This window comes from Nelusetta ayraudi, unplaced genomic scaffold (assembly GCF_046127955.1).
Source record: "Nelusetta ayraudi isolate G7.1 ecotype Tasmania unplaced genomic scaffold, CSIRO-AGI_Nayr_v1 ptg000027l, whole genome shotgun sequence".
In the NCBI taxonomy this organism is placed as follows: Eukaryota; Metazoa; Chordata; class Actinopteri; order Tetraodontiformes; family Monacanthidae; genus Nelusetta; species Nelusetta ayraudi.
Genome location: NW_027466077.1, coordinates 4,822,924 through 4,838,182, shown reverse-complemented (window position 1 = coordinate 4,838,182; position 15,259 = coordinate 4,822,924). Strand labels below are relative to the sequence as shown.

At 48.4% G+C, this 15,259-nt stretch overlaps 1 long non-coding RNA gene across 1 annotated transcript in view; it reads right to left on the bottom strand.

Annotated features, from left to right (window-relative positions):
• LOC142890908 (uncharacterized) overlaps positions 1-11,876 on the bottom strand; it is a 42,740-nt gene extending 30,864 nt beyond the window's left edge. The window contains exons 1-2 of the long non-coding RNA XR_012927151.1: positions 11,715-11,876; positions 3,732-3,787 (exon numbers count right to left, since the gene is read on the bottom strand). This is a non-coding gene — a long non-coding RNA (uncharacterized LOC142890908). The remainder of the gene's footprint in view (positions 1-3,731; positions 3,788-11,714) is intronic.
• Positions 11,877-15,259: the final 3,383 nt, after the last annotated feature.

Sequence of the window (15,259 nt, the reverse complement as noted above, 5' to 3'; positions counted from 1 at the left end):
GTTTAACTTTTTTAAACTCCTACCAGCGCAAGTAACGTCACAGTATTTAATCATTTGTGCAAAAACAATCCAAACAAAAAAAAGACCTTCAAGCAGCGCTGCTCTACATTACAGAGAGCTGCTGATCGTCCGAGAGAGCACATATGGAGCTTATACTGCCATAATAATACTGCGACTGATAACGCAATAAAAAATAATGATGCCCATAATGCACAGCAGCACACGCTGCGGAGGCTGGTTTATGCGACGCGGCCGCCACCGCTTGGATCAGATGAAGGTCAGGTCACGTAACGAACTGCACCAGAGTTCGTGTGCAGTGGATGTGATGCATATCTGAGTCCGGCTGAACTGTTTTAATGAGGAAACTGCACTGGAGTGTGGCGGGGAAACCACCTTGGTAAACTCAGTCGTGGCATCAGATTCGCTGCAGGTGATCAAAAAAAAAAAAAAAAAAAAATCACCTTTAAAAATTATAAATAAATAATCGCCCAAAGAGCCGATGATGCTGAGGTCTTAAAAAGCCCATTTTATCTATGCTATCAGATGTCATGTGATCAGTGGATGCCTCATTTTTATTGGTTGGTTTGTGGACGAGGCTGTGAAACCTTGAGATGTTTATCCCCCTACCTGAATTTTGCAGGACCTTCCAAAAAAAAGAAACAAAAAACAAACTTTGCTCACTATTAAAGACAACGAGTGAGAGTCATTTTTTAAAAAACTTTTTTTTTTTTCCCGCACCCTGGTAATCCGTCAAACAGACGCGCAGGAGCAAAAACATTCCAGCAGTGTCCTGTCGGAGCTCCCGGGACCACCTGGGGGGTGGGGGGGTGGGGGGTGCCACATCACAGGTTTTGTTTTGCCTGCATCAGCTCCATCGGAGCAGCGCCGGGCCTCATTAGTGTGCGGCCCCAGTAGGGTCCTGGGGCATCTCAACCTCACGACGCCAACCTCCAGTGGGCCCCTCGGGGGCGCCAAGGCTCCCAAATACAACAAATCACCGAAACAAAAACGAGCGGCGGTGTCCCTAATGCCCGAATCTTTACACTTCAAAAACACAATTATGCTAATGCCAGGAATCATTTGCCATCCCGGCTCTGATTTAATGCGGCCTTTTAGTGGGGTGTGTGTGTGGGGGGTGCGCTAATTAGAGCCTTTAATTAACATGTGCGACGCAAACTGAGGGAGAAGTGCGAAGGAGCCTGTCGATCAGGGAGCAGCGCGGGACAGAAAGGGGGGAGTCTGAAAGCTATGCAAATGAGGTTGGGGGAGGCGGGTGGTGGTGGTGGTGGTGGTGGTGGTGGGGAGGATGAGAAGGGTGGAGGGTGTCACAGGGGAGGCGCGGATCACTCTCTCTCTCGCTCGCCGTAAATATCACTGTGACCCGCAGACAGACCGGTGTCATCTCATTAACGCGGGCCGGACGATATCGCTGGCGCTCAGCGCAGCAGGGTCGGCGGTGAGGCGACCCGAGCTCAGCATCATTAAAACCGGGTGGACAAAAAAAAACAAAAAAAAAAAACAGCAGCTTTGAGGAGAGGAGACGCAATGTAAAAAAAAACCTGGCGTGGGGGCGCCGCAGAGGCGGGCGGACCAGCGGTCGGGACGGTGCCGAGCGCCGATTGGCCTTAATGGCCCCGCCGGGCGACATCCAACAGGGGGCGACGTTGCACGAGTCGCGGAGGCTGATCGTCTGAGCGCCAGATATCGCCCTCATCACACAAAAGAGGAGAGTTATGAGGAGATAACCGAAGCAATTAATCTTGGAGTTTGGTTTAATTTTCCATCCCTGGGAGGGAAGACACGGAGTCGGGGAAGCCTGGGACGACGAGGAAACGCACGCGGCGTTTTTGTCCCGCTCGCACTCTGATTTACGTTTAAAGGGCGGACACGCTTTCATAATGACGTTTCGAGCGCCTTTATTCCATCGCGTTGCTCAAAAGTGTTTTTTTGCGCTCCGGCGGATTAAAAAAAAGATGGAGAGAAAAAGACTCAAGATGGAATTTTATTAGAAGCCATTAGCCAGCTGGGTCATTTCCATCCAATGGCTGCTGCTCAAGCTATCGGCTACTGTCATACACAACCCGCTTATCGCTTTGAATTATTTTTCATTTTTCATCAGTCGCACTTCCTTGAAGGTGTTTTTTTTTTTCCTCACAAGGTCGTCTCACCTCAGGTTTCCTATTTTTTTTTTCCTTCCCTCGACTGATTCTCTGTTTAACCCCAGTCAATCAGCTGCTGATCGCTCCATGTCCTGGCTCTCCTGCAGGGGAGAAAGTCGTTTCGCTCTCAGCGGAGGATGATTCTCACAGCTCGCCATCAGACTCCGCTCCCATTGGGTAATCCGCACAGCGGCGGGGGGGACGGGGGATACCAGGCAGCTTTGATGGTTACATGTGTACCACTTTAAAATTCATAGAGGGAAAATGTTCAGCTCGGTCCTGCCTGATAATTTAAGTTGTGGAGGATTTATGGTCTGTGTCCATCTGAAAGTCAGTCATTTTTTTCATGTCCATCAGAGGATTCTGTTTTTTTTTAAAAATAAAATAAAATCTTTTGATTTTATCCAAGCTAAAATTGACCAAAGAAATAAGAGCCTGTGCACCCAGTTGTACTTGTTTGTTGTAAATTTGATAAGACATGGCCGCCGGCTAGCACGTTCTTCTTCTTCTGTGTGTAATATTACACACATTTAAATAATACATAATTTAAAGTCAGGCCAACCATACCACAGAAGAAGATGCTGCGCGATTTCCTATGTTTTTTATTCAAGTCATTTTTAGACTAGACCAGCGACTGGTAGTGAGCCAGTCATACTGTATTTTGTTGTGCAATTAACAAGAGTTTTTTTTTTGGTTGATAAATGTTCATGAAAATAATTGTAAAAAAATACATAAATATATATATATATATTTTTTTTGTTTTTGTTTTTGTTTTTGTTTACCCTGACCATGTCCTGTTATTCCAAGAAGCATTGTATCGGACGTTGGCAAAAAAAATGGATCAACGCGGGCATGTTTTGGCTGCTGAGCTGCTAAAGCCAAACGCGCTCATATAAGAAGGACTTCTGGGGGGTGAGCTCAACTTTTGCTGTATAAATATTCTTAAATGTTTTCTTTGCCACAAGACAATAATACATATAATATAAAAACATTTCCATTGTCACACAAAACTTCGAGGAGGCCTCTCACGCCAATGAGCCTAAAGTAAAAAGAGGCAAGTTTTCATCCTGGAGCTCTGCTTCAGCTACAAAAGTGAAAGAAGAGTCTCACAAATGTCTAAAAATGTCTAATTTCAAATCATGCATTCAGAACAACTTATTTATGCATTGACATATGTTTTTGTAAATACTGCATTTTGAAAGCCGATGATAAGTCTTGTGTTTTTGAGACCTTTTGAACATTTGCACGTGCGCAAAAACCTCATATATACAGAGGAATGTATACTTATGAATATTGACCCGCACACGAGTGGACATGGCTTTTCAATGACTCTAATTAACTTTAGCATTGGACATTTTCCAGTGTATTATTCGCCGAGGCCGAGTCTGATGGTGCGATCATGAAACACTTTAAACACGCCATGAGGGCATCCACTCGTGTGGTAATTCCCAACGCATGAAGTGCCGCTCGTACTTTGCAGTGGCGGCGCTACGCTTGGGATTACCATCCATCACTTGGAGTGCGGATGGCTGTTAACCCCTGACAAGAGACAGTGAATGGAGAGAGGCTCACCTCCGAGTCCTCCGCTGACGGCTGAACGTCCCCTCGGAGCGCCACGTCCTCTTGACCTGCACACAGGGAATTCACTGACTTTATGAACGTGCATTAATGTCATCCTCATCGTCATCATCATCATCATCATCATCATCGTCATCCCCCGTTTGACTGTTTTGTTATTTTGCTAACCATTTTAACCTGTTATTCATTTTGCATGTCTTTCTCTATGATTTAAATTGCTGACTTGTTTGATTTTATTGGCACATTGGAAATAAACATGACTAAACTAAACTAACTAAACTCAAGGATAGCAGGGCTTTAGCCCCCTCAGCTAAAAAGCGTTTGCCAGGCTGCAGTTTTAGTTCTGACGAAAGCGTCTCTCAGAGTTGCAATCAACATTTTTCCCCCCCTAATGGTTCAAAAATAATTCTAACCCTACAGCGTTAGAGATTATTTTTTTATGAGAACATTTGATGCATTTTTGTTTTTTAGACAAACAGCCAGAAGCAGACAAGGGCTCAATATTCTGCACAGCAACTTACATGGAAGTCAAACTCACTAAGATTCTTTCCCCTCACAGATTTCCAGGCACAAAACCTGCTAATTTGTCTCAGTTTTTTTTTTTTTTATGTGTGTGTTCGAAAGCAACGTCAACACGCTCAGTGGATTTAGCAGTTAATGTGTCTTTATGCGGCCCTACCGTTGCACAAGCCTGTGTTTCGCCGGTTTGTTTGCCTGCAGGACTTCCTGAGACGAGGCTCAGTCAGGCCACCTGCGCCTTGCTGGCTTGGTGCAGTGGGCGGAGCCCTCAATCAGCGGGGCTGCTTCTAATTGACCTCATCAGCCGTTGGATTAATCAGATTCATGTGGATTTTTTTTTCGCCATGCGGCGAGTTCTGTCCTTGTTTTTTTTTTTCGTTTTTTTTTTTTTATAGCACATCAATTTCGCTTCCTGTTATTTTTTCCGCCTGAGAGTAATGGACTTCCTGCTCTGTGTGACCTCACGCTGTCAGCTAATCAAGGCAATGGAGTGGTGGCACTGAGGGTGGAGAGGCTTGTGGGGAACATGATTCACTTCCTGTGAAGAAAAGTGTACAAAAATTGATTCTAATAATTTTAATTTCATGTTTTTTTCCACATTTAATTATTTACTGATTGTCTTTTTTGCAAATGGTATATATAGCTTGTTAGAATTCTGCCTCCAGTTTTTTTCCTGCAGTTTTTTGACAGCAGCTTGTGAGTCTTACAAATTGATCTTTTTTTTTGTTGTTGCCTGTTTTTACTCATCAATCAGTCTCATTCAGTCACACTCTCTCGCTTATGGTAACTTTCCTCCTCGTGCTAAGGAAGCAAACTTAGGCTACAGGGCTAAACTGGCTGTGAAAATCTGATTGGCTTTGCTGAAGGTGATGGACCAATCAATGGGCCCTCCATTTTGAAACGCTTCCAAGAGGCTCTTTGCCAGATGGATGTGGAGAAACAAATCCGGAAAGACACATGAGGAATTGTAATTGATATTGATACAATTGAGTGTTAAAGCTAAAATATGCCACTTTGGCCAAAAGACTAAAAGAGAAAGCGGCTTGCAAGCGTTTGATGGCGCCGTTATGTCCTGGTCTTTCATCATGGAACGTGACCCGCAAGCAACGTTTTGTCACGTGGCCCCGGCGGCCTCACTGCGGCACGGCGAGCTGCGGCGTCAAACAAGGTGCTCTTGTTTAAACACTCCCCTGTATTAGCGATGCAGCAGGGAAACACTCGGATCCACTTTTGCGCGTCAATCTCAAGGTCGGCGACTATTAAGTGCTTATAAAACGTGTCCTTTGCTAATATGATGCAGCAGAAAACTTATTTGCCCGAGGACGCCGGAGATGGAAGGCACGGCTCGCACTTGAGAAAGAAAAAAAAACTAACACAGCATTCACACTGGGGGCGGCTCTTAGGCGCGTGTGTTCCCTCACGTGCATTTTCTTTTGTTCTGCTTTCCATTATAACAAAACCGGCGGAAATTGGTTGAATTTCTGCTTGTTTTTACGTGGCGGTAAACTGAACTGCTTGGCCGTTTTGCATTTTTTCCAGAGGCAATGTCGCGTTTCTGACCTTGTGGTTTCTTTTTTTCATTCCTCTGAATCACTGTTTATTATGGGCAACATATTCCACAAAAAGCTGGGGCTCAGTCCATTAATGTGAAAATCGAGGGGAAAACACAAATCAGCTTTGTGGAGACTTTGGCTCAGGCAGTTGAAGATGTTTGTTCTCCAGCGTCTTCTCTGCATAATACATGAACTCAATTAAAGATTTAAACTAAATTCTCAGTTAATTGCAGAATAGGGAAAGTCATCACAATGAAGTAATCCCCTCAGCCTTAGCAATTTAATACTCGTTTAATACCTCAATTGCGACATACACTCTAGCGCCTGTACACTGACTGATGAATAGATAAAGGAGAGGATTTTTATTGCCAAGGCAACTTCTGAGTGAAGATGTGATTTGTTCCCAGTGGCGGCGCCGCTTCCGCTTTGTTTATTAGGCAGAAAGAAGAGATTTGCGAGATGAGGCCACCATTTAAGGAGTGCGACTGCGTTTGTCTGTCCAGGAAGAGCAATAAACTCAAAGAGAACTCTCATTATTTCCATAAGCACTATTTCATACGGCTCATGAAAAATCAATATAATGGAGACAGATGGAGCGGGGTGGGGGTTGGGGTAAACAAAATGGTAGCGTTGCCGAGGTTGGCATCAGAGGGGCATTTATGGTGAACTTGATTAAAAGAAAATTGCTTTCAAGTGTTCTCAGCAGGCCTTGAGGTTGAATGGGAGAGCTGCTGCTGCTGCCGCTACTACCGCTGCTGCTGCTGCTGCTGCTGCGGTGGCGGAGTTTCCGCACACTAGACTTCTAGCGTGAGAGGAAACAAGATGAAGAAATGGTGTGAAAGCGCCCGGAGACAAAGGAAGGAGGAGGCGGCGGCGCAGGAGACAGATATTATCATTTTCAATACATTTTCATTTGCCTGCCACTTGTGAGGCCGGTGAGATTGGAATTCATCACCTCTCCACCGTGAAAGGGATTCGTGCCCCCGCGTAAAACACTTTAATAATTGGGCAAAATGTGCCATTTCTTACAGTAGAGGGAGTGGTTGCGAATTAAAAATACACCTTCCCATGAAATCACGTGATGCTGCTTGTGTGTGTGTGTGTGTGTGTGTGTGTGTGTGTGTGTGTGTGTGTGTGTGTGTGTGTGTGTGTGTGTTCAAAAATTAGGCCCCCACAGGTGAAAAAAATAATATCACATAATGGTGGATTTAAGCTTGTTAAGGATTCACTCGACAGGAATGTCAGACGGACGGGGGCCATAATTTTTGAAGCTGTCAAATCTGTGTAATTTATTCCCCCTTGAATTCCAAATGACATCAGGAGATCAAACAGTGTCCCTGATTTCCATGAAAACGCTCCCCTAATTGGCTTTAAAAAAAAAAAAAAAAAAAAAAAAGGTGGAGTGAGTGCCGCTGCATAATTACGCTACTTACTTTTTAACTAGTTTGACTTTGGCGGGGGTGTGTGGGGGTGGAATATGGCTGGAGAGCCATTACAGCGCAGGGTTAAAGGCATCATCAGGATATTAAATTAGCATTTAATTTAAGTGCACTTTCTTCGTCCAGGAACTTATTAAAAACAACGAGGGGTGAATTCCGTTTTCCACCTCTTAAAGGGCATTTCCTGTGCGGATTCCGCCGGGCGACGACGGCCAGTCAGCAGTTCCGGTTCAACTCTGTCCACAGACACGGCTCGTGACATCAGTGGTGAAGTGTTCTCATGGGTTTGAACGAGCGGCTAGCGCGGCGTGGATGCAGGTTTTGTTTGAAACGTCTGAATTATATTCGTTCAGAAGAAATGTTGCTAGTGCTGCCAATTGACGCTAATTTCAATCAATGCATTCCCGCTGTTCGAATGTGAAGCTGAAATTGTCGTACTGCTGTGCTCGGCTCCACAGGTCTCTGTTCCGGTTTTGCTCCGGAGCTAATTCTTCCTTACACTGCCGACTACTGGCCTGGCGTGTTTACTGCATCGTCCTCGCCCAGATTTTCCCCTTTTTATTTTGTTATATCAGCTCCCACATCACAGCCTAAGGCGCTGCTGAGTAGAGGGAGTATTTTTCCTGCTTATTTTGTACTAAATTACGCTAACCAGCTGTCGACCGCTGCGGCGGCAGACATCAGGTTTTCTCCAAGTGTCCAATTATTTTTTTTTTACCAGAGCTTTTGCGCTAATTTATTCCCGCTCCCGGGAAACGGCGATTTAAAAAAGCAACAAACACCTCGGCGTCTCGGCCCCCCCACCCCACCCCCCCGCCAACAACCGAAATTAAATGAAACCCCCCGACAAGACTTTTGACTCAGAGTTCATTTATTCTGGAGGCCAAAGTGTACAGCCCCTGCAGACAGACGCTGAGACGAGACGTCGGGACACTCCAGTGAGCACGCTCGGATGGGCCAAATCCCCCAGCCTGACAAACTCATCGCGCACGATCGATAGCTCCTATGACAACAGGCGGGCCTCCCCCCCCCCCACCCCTCACCCCCGTCACAGGCCGCGGAACAAGCCGTCGCGAAGGTCTGAGAATGGAAGATAGGGGCCCCCGGAGGGGAGGCGTGATTTACGACTCCAGACGGAGGCAGAGTTGCCCACGCGCTGCCGCTGCCGCTGCCGCCACCGCCGCTTGGCCTTCCTGCCACATCAGTCTTGCTCGCCCTGCCTGCCTGCCTGCCTGCCCGCCCGCCCGCCCGCCCGTCTGTCTGTCTGTCTGTCCTCCTCCCGGCGTCTATTTGCGCTGTCTGGCGGGCGACAGCGGGGACGGGCTGAAATGACACAGAGCACTGGTGCACGAGGGAAAAAAATGAAAATGAAAAGAAAAATGCATCGCATTGACTTTTGGCCCTGCGCACGTTTAGGAGACGGATGGGGCGAGAGAGCGAGAGAGAGGGAGAGAGAGAAAGGGAAAGAGAGAGCCAATTCGTCAAAGCGGCGGCTGAAACAAACCGGCGACGTTCAGGGCGCTGCTTACCACCCTGGAGGTGGGAGGAACAACACATTATTCCTGCGAAGGAGGACGTATCGCCCGCAGGGCGTCGCGCGCACGGCGGGATCTATCAAAGGCGCTCGGCAGAGACGAAGACGAATGGCGAGCGAGCGCCGCCGAGACGTCTCAGAGGGGGTCGGCTGTCGGCTGACTGAGTGCAGGTGTGTTTGAAAAAAAAAAAAAAATCTGGTCGTGCTGCCAGAATTTTTTTTTTTTGTTTAGATTTACGACGATCAACAATTGACTGATTGATTAAAAACAAACCTGATAAAAAAAAAAAAACACTTGTTCTACCAAAGCTGGTCGATTGTTGTGCTGTTTCTAGTTAGTTTTTTCTTTATGCTAATCTGACTGCTTTCTAAATGGAAGGTGGGGAGGGGCTTAGTTTGGATTGTACAAGCTGAAGTTCCGGACACCAGTAAGGCCCCAAGAACCAGGAACCAGGTGGGAGATTCAAATCTACGTCAATTGATTTTTTTTCAAACTGATGAATTTAAACATTTAAAACCTGTCATGCTCAAATCTCTGTGCCGTAAATTTTTGGATGATGCTGATGAGCTAAAACCACGGGGTCTGATTATCACCGGTGCATTCGCAGCACGTTGGATCTCGTGTGTAAAAACTGTGACATGTGAACGGACTTGAAGCTACGCGAACACACACTCTGGCTACATTTCAACCCAGAAAGTCCACTCGGGGGCCTTTCCCGCTGCTCCCTCCATCACTTTTGGGCTTCTGAACCCTCCCCCGCTCCGAAAGTCATATCAATATTCATGGGTCTGCTGGGTGCGTTTGTGCGATGGCTGTCTCATTAGCCTTTGATCCCACCCTTTTTTCGCGCGAAGAGGCCTGTCGGAGCGCTGATGCGCCCGACAACAGAGCGGCGTTTGAAGTGCAGGGGGAACAGCTGCTCGCATTGATCTCCATATACTTTCGCTGCCATCGCGCACGTACACAGATGCTGCCCACAGGCACATGAATACATGCATCCAGCGCGCGGTACACCCCTCCCCCCCCCGCTCCCCTTTCACCCACCCCCCATCTCCGCTGCGAGCAGCCAAGGAGCCTCGGCCGAAGCCTTAACAAGGCGTCGCTCCGACCGTTTCATCCGCCGACAACAGAAAAAAAAAAAGAGAGCAGCAACCGTCTTGAAATCTATTCATGATCCGATGGGTTTTTTTTTTCACACAGCTTTCCACTTGGAACTGTGCTTTTCCAGCTGCGCAGTGCGGAGTCGAGCTCAACTCTGTATTATTTGCGTTTGAGATCTGGGAGTTGAGCGGCACCTTTGCACTCCAGAAAGAGTGTTTTTATTCATTTGAAAAACTCATGCTCTGGAAATAGTTTGAGCTAAAAAAAATAAAATAAAAATAAAAGCAAACAGCGAATCATTTGATTGTGAAATTTGTGATTTTACCAAAAAAGTGAACTCCAATTTGAAAAAAAAAGGAAAAAAAATAAACCTGAGGAAACCCAGAGCGGCAGTTCCGCATCCTCTAAATGGAGGCGTGCGCCTTAGTGGTTTCATCAACAGGTATTATGCAAAACACACTGCCCGTGAATTAGTTGTTTTTTTTTTCCCTCCGTATAATGAAAACGAGTCAATTTGCGCAGCTGGAGCCGAGATTACTTACGAGAAACGAGCTAATTAACCGAAACTCGCAAACGAGGCGCTTGTTTTTAAAACACAGCAGCGGCCAGGAGATAAATTACAACTGGGGATGAAAAAAAAGCTGTTCTAAAAAAAAACCAATCATGATTAAACATGCACACACACACACACACACACACACACGCACGCACGCACGCACACACACACACACACACACACACACACACACACCAACAACATAATTTCTGCAGCTCCGTCGCAACGACGCACGCACCCTTTCTTTTTCTTTTTCTTTTTTTTTTTTTACCGCAGGGCACCGGGGTTCCTCGCTCCGGTTTCGTATGACATCATGACATCTGCACAAAGGCGGAGCTGCGCCCTCAGACAGCCGCCGAGCGCCGAGGAGCAGCAAGGAGAATTAAGAGGCCAGTGGTGGCGGGCGGCCCGCCGGGAGCAGGTTAGTAGATCAATACGGCCGACGTGCCTGATAACATTAGCGCGCCCTTAATGGCACTAATGAAGAGAGTGGCTGACGGACACTTAAAGAGACTTGGGAGGCAGAAACCGACTCAGTGTGTCAGACACCGTCGCTTCGTTTTCACCGCGTCAACGTGAATTTTGAACACCGGCTGCTGCTGAATAGCAAGTTGTTTCTTTTTCAGTCTTCTTTGGTGTGTGTATTTGGAGATTTCTGAAAAGCTGCGGCGCTTTGAACCAAAGGTTAAATGCTCGAAACGAAGGCGCGAATTTGAGAACAAAGTCGTGAATTTGCTCGTGAACCAAATCAGCCGTGAGCGAAAAGTGGCGACGGGAGGCGATAAAAACAGGCGGGTGGGAAACACTTGGGGGGGCCAAGTTCTCTGAGGCGGCGGCGGCAGCAACAGCAGCGGGTCACGCTGCGCTGGCGCCGCATGCGGGAGAGTCTGATTGCGGCAGCTACACGTTATCTTTCAGTCTTCAAATGTCAGCGAAGCCACACAATCTCAGCGGAATCACCGCTGACCTTCGGATAAATCGCACCCTGTTTTGTATTGTCTGTTCGCTGGCGAGCGATCGCGCGCACACACAAACATACAGAGCAACCTGCTGCTGTGAAGATTCTCTTTTTTTTTTACTTGGCAGTTTATACACACACACACACACACACACACACACACTCACACAAAACATCCCCAGCTGCCGGTCCACAGACCTCAGTACAGGGAGGACGGGGAGGGAGGAGAAGGAGGGAGGAGGGAGAAGAGAAGGAGGAGGAGGAGGAGGAGGAGGAGGAGGCACAGAGAGAAAGGATGCAGCAAGATGGAACGTACCTTCAGAGTCTCGCTTTGAACTTGCAGTGGTGGCGGCAGCGGCGGTGGCGGCGGCATCTTCTCGCGTCTTCTCTTCCGTCTCCGGGTTGGAGACTCAGGAGGAGAGCTGCTTCGTCGCTGCCTCCTCTTCCTCCTCCTCCTCCTCCTTCTCCTCCTCCTCCCAGCCTCTGGCTCGCTCTGCCAGCCGCCTCAGCAGCCCGCTCACTATCATACCTCCCCTCCCGTCGGCCCACCCCTCTCTGGCTCCACCCCACCTCTTGACTCCTCCTCCCCCTCCTTTTTTCCCCCCTCCTTCCGACCCGACTTGCTCTTTTTTCCTCCCCAACTCCTTAAACTCAGGGCGGCGGCGGCGGCAGCGTTGCGGGCGTCCTTGCAGCTTTCCAGAGGTGGAATCAAAACGTCAGCGTTCGGCATCGAGTGAGGGGAACCTCAAGCACACGCAAGCGCAGGAGTTAATGCTGTGGATGAACAAACTGAGGGGGGGAAAGGGCTATTTTATGATCATACAACATGCCTAACAATAATTCACAGTCAAACACAGTGTGACAGCAAAAAGTGAAAAAAAATATACACGATTGGAGTGGATGATTACTGCAGAATTAAACGGCAGGTGAGACGAGGCTAGCGTCTAACTCCGGCATCGAAATAAACATCCTCAAGGACGAGAGAAGAACAACAGTCATAAGAGCCAATGTGCTGCAACAAACAGTAGGACAGCAGGGGGGATAATCATGGCGGGAGATAGCCTGCGCTAATTAGCCGCTAGCCGCAGTCTTAGGATGACGTGCGATGATTGAAAGTTAGGCTATGTAATGGTGTTTCACGCCTCAGTTGCGTCCCCGAGGTGAGTTCAGGCGAGAGGCGCTCGTCCTCAATGAGACGATCCCAATCTCAAAGTTGCGACATTCCGATAAAAAAGGAAACGAAACAGACTTTTATCGTGATTTCACGCAGCTCATACATCACAGGAGGCGCTTTTATCCAAACACCGTTTCTGTTTCTTGTTTTGTTTTTTGTTTTTTGGAATCTGCAAATTTTATCTCCACACATCTGGCGTCGCACCCCCGCCACCACCGCCGCCGCCACCGCCGCCACCGCCACCAGCAGCAAGTGGACGAACAAACAGTCGAGACAGTGAGTCGCTTTTCAGTAAAAAATAATAATAACCATAACTGGAGGTTTCTGGTGGCTGAAGGGTGAATAATAATAATTTTTCTATAAAAGAACAAAAAGAAAAGCAGCCGAGCTGTTAGCTGCCTCTGTTTGAGTCAGGCTTGCGTCAGATGACCACTCGTGGATTCCTCGGCACCGGACGGTTCACAGTCTTTTTCTATCTTTTCCGTCTCTCCGTCTCCCCCCCCCAAACCCCCCTCCCCGCCTCCCCACTCTCTTACCCACTGAGAGCCCTCTGCTGCCTCTGCCCCTGTTTCCATAGTGACACTTCCCCCGACTCAGGATCACCATAATCAAGCGAATGGGATCAGTGTGGGGGTTGGTGGATGGCGAAGGAACCGAGGGGGAGCCGAGGTTCTCCGAGGAACGGCCGGGATGAATTCTCCCTCCCCCCCGCCGCACTCCCCCAAAAATAGGGAATTAATGCAAAAACGTGCAGGAGATGGAAAAGCAAACGGCGAACGAAGAGAATGTCAACAATGATGGCGTGTGGACGGCGTGGGCTCGGCTCCATCGCCTCCTGATGCTGGGCGCCAGAGCAGGTGTTTGTGCAAAGCCTGGGCATATGGCTGAAATAATTATCATACTCATTAAACAACTGGATGGCCACTTGTGCTCTGCGACAATGTTCCCACCAGAGAAGAGATGAATTATGGGAAGAGGAGGGTGAGGGGGGGGAGGCAGATCAATCTGAATGTTAATGCCGGCGCCTCGTCGACTCACCACGGGGCGTTGGAGGGCGTCGAGCTTTTGGAAAAATTTCGGATATTTTGACAAAGCGAGGCGCTGCGTTTGGACCAAATGTCACGCGGACGAAAAAACCCCAACGGTTTCTGCTGCAGCTGTTTCGGCAAAACAAAAACGTGCGTCACAGCCAGAGGGATGCCAGTGTCGGTCAGGCCAGATGGAACATTCCACCAAATTAGTGGATTTAATTCACAGGCCCATCTGGGAAAGGAGAGGTTGGAAAAGGAGTGGCCCTTCGGCACCAATCAGATTTGGTCCCTCCTGGACGGCTCGTCTTTGGTGGGACGGAGCAGTCAAGCAAAAGTAAAGAAAAGACCGGAACGTTGATCTTTATCATCCAGTTGTGATGCCGTAAAATTGCAGCGGCGAGTAAAAACACTTTAAGAGGTTGGTATGGATCTCAAGACTGCTGCTGCCGCTTCATAATAAGCAACAAGCTATTTCGGAGACAGCCCTGGAAATAGTGAGGATAACAACAGCAGAAGTGTGTGTTCACTGCGTGTCATCAGCAATCAGAAGCTCAACGTTGGATGGCGATCTCCTCTAATTCTCCCTCGGTCCTTCCCGGTGGAGGTCATGTGATGAGGGTCAGTCTCCCCGGGAAGCCGGCAGAGTGCTGATTAAAAGGCCACGGCTGCAGTCCGGGTGCGAAGCGGGTCGAGGGACTTTAATGGCTTCGGCTGTTGTTTTGCTCGAGAACGAAAAACTGGAACAAACGCATCATATATTCACACCTGCCAGAAGAGAGTTGCACTTTATTAGTGCGATGGGGCCGAGAGGCAGACACTTCCGAGGATACCACCGGCCCTTTAAAGGTTGAGAAGGACTAGAACCAGATCTCGTAGATCCCGACGGGCTTCACAACTGAGTGCAACCAACAACCAATATTTAACAACAAATGCACTCTCTGTTCCGTTTGAATTCATCCGCCAGTCGCTTCCTGAATAACCGCTCAGAATTCGCTCCCACCGCAGCGGCACTTGTACAATAAAATTGCACCTCCTCTTCTTTTTCTCACCATGAAAGCTAAATTGGATGCTGGTGTTTCCCTCTCCAAAAAAAACAACCGTGCTGGCAGAATACCTACCATCCAATTTGGCCACGACTGGCCCACCCGCCTGTGAGAGCACTACCTGGCCCAGCACAAAACTTGTCGGAGAGATTTATGTCTGCCCCGACTCTAAATTCCAACCTCAGCCTGTTAGTTATCCCCGGCTTTAGTTTAGTTGGCAAAATGATTGACAGCCGGCCTGATTGGAGAGCCGTGGATTTCTGTGCCCTCCAGTCAGATTCTGCGGGGATTCGACCAATTACCTGCTCAAGGGCATCGAGACAAGGTGCGGGCGGGTTGACGGGGTGGGGGGGGGGGGTCGGACAGCCGGTGCCAGCGCAGGTTGTACTCCAACACCCCCTCAACCTCCCTTTTTTTTTGCAGGCCGCAGGATACAGTAGCCTGCGGAGGAGGGAGGCAGCGACGCAGATTACAGGAAACACAATCAGATCTGGCGGGTGATGCGTCTCGTAATTGGGGGGAGGTTTGCTTTTCCGCTGCGGCGCAGCAGAAACAAAGGGAGGAGAAGGTGACGGCTATTGTGTGGCAACAGAGAAGCGAAGAGGCGACAACG